At 38.0% G+C, this 2604-nt stretch overlaps 1 long non-coding RNA gene across 1 annotated transcript in view; it reads right to left on the reverse strand.

Annotated features, from left to right (window-relative positions):
* Nucleotides 1-2604, reverse strand: part of LOC109465469 — a 2857-nt gene continuing 253 nt past the window's right edge. Inside the window, exon 2 of the long non-coding RNA XR_002139959.1 lies at nucleotides 1-1883. This is a non-coding gene — a long non-coding RNA (uncharacterized LOC109465469). The remainder of the gene's footprint in view (nucleotides 1884-2604) is intronic.

A 2604-nucleotide genomic window follows, 5' to 3' on the forward strand; every position in this document is an offset into this window, starting at 1 on the left:
TAGGACCCTCCTAAACATCACCTTAATATGAATTCATACCAATAAATATGTGCTCAACTTAGATTAACAGCAAACAAGTTCTATTCAACACCCTGTGTCAATATGAAGACTCACACATTATTAAGAATATGGTACTTTTTTCCATTTAGATTATTTCTAGCTTTGTTTACAATATGTTTTCCTCTAGTATACTAGTATATTTGTCCTGAAAATTAAGACTGTTGTGAGTTATACAGGAAACAATTTTGTGTCTGGAAAATACATGGTGTGTACAACCAGAGCTTGACTGGAAGCACACAATGTTGCCAAGTATTCAGTATTCAGCAATCTAAAAACAACAATCCTCCATGCATCCAGAAACATTACTGGTTATGTAGGTGCCTGTTTTTGATAATTGATACATGTTTACTTTGAATAATTGATACATGTTTATTTTCAAACTCCAATTCCAAACTTTTGCCAGCAACTCAGAAATACATATCATTACCAGTCAAAATACATTTTTGAAAAGTCATGCCAAATCAATTTTACATGACGTGACAGCCAATATATTTCTCCTTACAAGTTACATTACTTGCCATGCTGCAAAGTTTGAAAACCTCAACTCCTACCATACCTCATTGGTAGGTACAGAAACACATAGAATTTTGATGCTTTTTTGCTTCAAGAGGTTGGCTCTGAACATTAGCTCATTGTATATACAAAGTTTCTATCATACGATTAACATGTACATGGCTTTAGCTTTCGTGAAATAGTGTAACCTCAGTATCTAGAGAATGGAACAGGTTTGTATACCATGTTAACTTTACTATGCCCAAAAGTTGGCCACCTTGGTAACCACATGTGGATGTAAAATACTATCATTGAAGTACTCTCTTGCTTTTGCATGCGAGACCCAAAAATTTGACCACACTTTCACATTGTTTTCAGACAACACAATAAAAGCAGCAAAATTAAGAGTTGTCCTTTTTGCATGACAACTGACAATGTACCAATTTTTTCCCGAGGCTAGTCAAATTGTGACATTTTGCTGGAATAAATGGTATTTGATTGTCCAATGTGGACAAATTGGTTGGCCTAAATGCTGGCCCTTTCTTAGAAAAAAAAAATGCCTATCCAAATGTCTGTTGAGTGTGTGTACTTCATTGGTGTGGAGCTTATAATACAGACTTTGTAATGAAGATGCCATGGAGCTAGCTCAGATTCCTGGGTAAATCTAGGCTGCTATATGCTAGTCAGACAGTTGCTAGGCAGTAGCAGTACACACTCACACTATACAGCAAAGCATCCTACCTAGCCGACTAGCACTGTGTCTTCTGACAAACCATCAGGACAAGAGTGGGGGGACTTTTCTTTTCCTACCGACTACATTCTCACTTACAAATTTAGAAAAACTTTAAAAATAGATAAAAATTTCTTTTCTGACAGATGCGGCCAAGGAAATGCCACAATAAATACATCATCACCCCTCCCACCCGATGACTTGTCATTCGTCTGTATAACAGTTACTTCAGCCGAAGAATTCTCCAAGCTATGCCCAAAGCTCTACCGACACAAACATGTCCTATTCCTCTGTGCACAAATATAAAGCACACTAGTAAGTCACACCGTATTTCTAAACCGTTTAGTGATGACGCACATCTACACTTCTGCTGCAACATACTTTGTTTGCATTTTTCTCATAAATTTAGGAATTTACAATTCACAGGCAACAAGAGGTCCAAATTGGCTATAAATATTTTCTAACTGTTTGAGTCGATACATTTTGCACCATTTTGTTTTACTTTATTTTTTTGTTGCTTTTTTTTGGTTAAGGGGTCTATAGGGGTTTTCTGGAGGGACTCAGTCCAGTATTAATGACTGGTTTCTTCCATGCCAGAAACCTTTTCAAACCCAATTTACACAAGGTTGTTAACATCTCTTTGCTCCTGGGTCCATGATTCTGTGAGACATATCTTACATGCATCCAAGAAACTATGATGTATCCAGGAGCAAAGATTCTGCCAAAGTATTTTTCTTTTAATCACAAACATTGACGCAAACTTGTGTAACCTGCACACAAAGTCTGTTGCTTGAATTTCTTTTTTCCTCACTCATTTATTGAGTGAAACACCCTGTTCCAGAGCTTGAAACTAGCTGCATTTACTTGGCATCTCAGGTTTTCTTGTAGCCCACAATGTTTCATGTGCTGGAGAAGCAGAATTTTTGTCAACTTGCAGAGACTTGCACAGTGGAATTCTCTTCCTATCCAGAAAACTGTATCAGGCTGTGCACAAGAACAATTCTCCAGATTTGACTGGGATTTCAATCTTCTCGTTGTTAAAAAAAAAAATGGCTGCAAAATTTTGCTAGCACCCTGACTAAGAGCACCGAAACCCATGTCACCGGCAGGCCTAGTTTCAAACCCTGGACAGTTTTCTTACAGTTATATTTCACAGTAGCCAAAGATTACTTCGTTATCATCACACTTGCCAGCGAGCATCTCTGAAGGAAGGATTCTGTTAGCCTAGAACTTGAAACCTTCTGCCGGTATGTTGGTGTTACCGTCAAACTGGAAGCCCTCAGTGGAGGCCTGGGGAGCCAGGTTAGGATCGTTCTTCAATC

This window comes from Branchiostoma belcheri, unplaced genomic scaffold, assembly GCF_001625305.1.
Source record: "Branchiostoma belcheri isolate BF01 breed outbred unplaced genomic scaffold, Haploidv18h27 scaffold1500, whole genome shotgun sequence".
Lineage (NCBI taxonomy): Eukaryota > Metazoa > Chordata > Leptocardii > Amphioxiformes > Branchiostomatidae > Branchiostoma > Branchiostoma belcheri.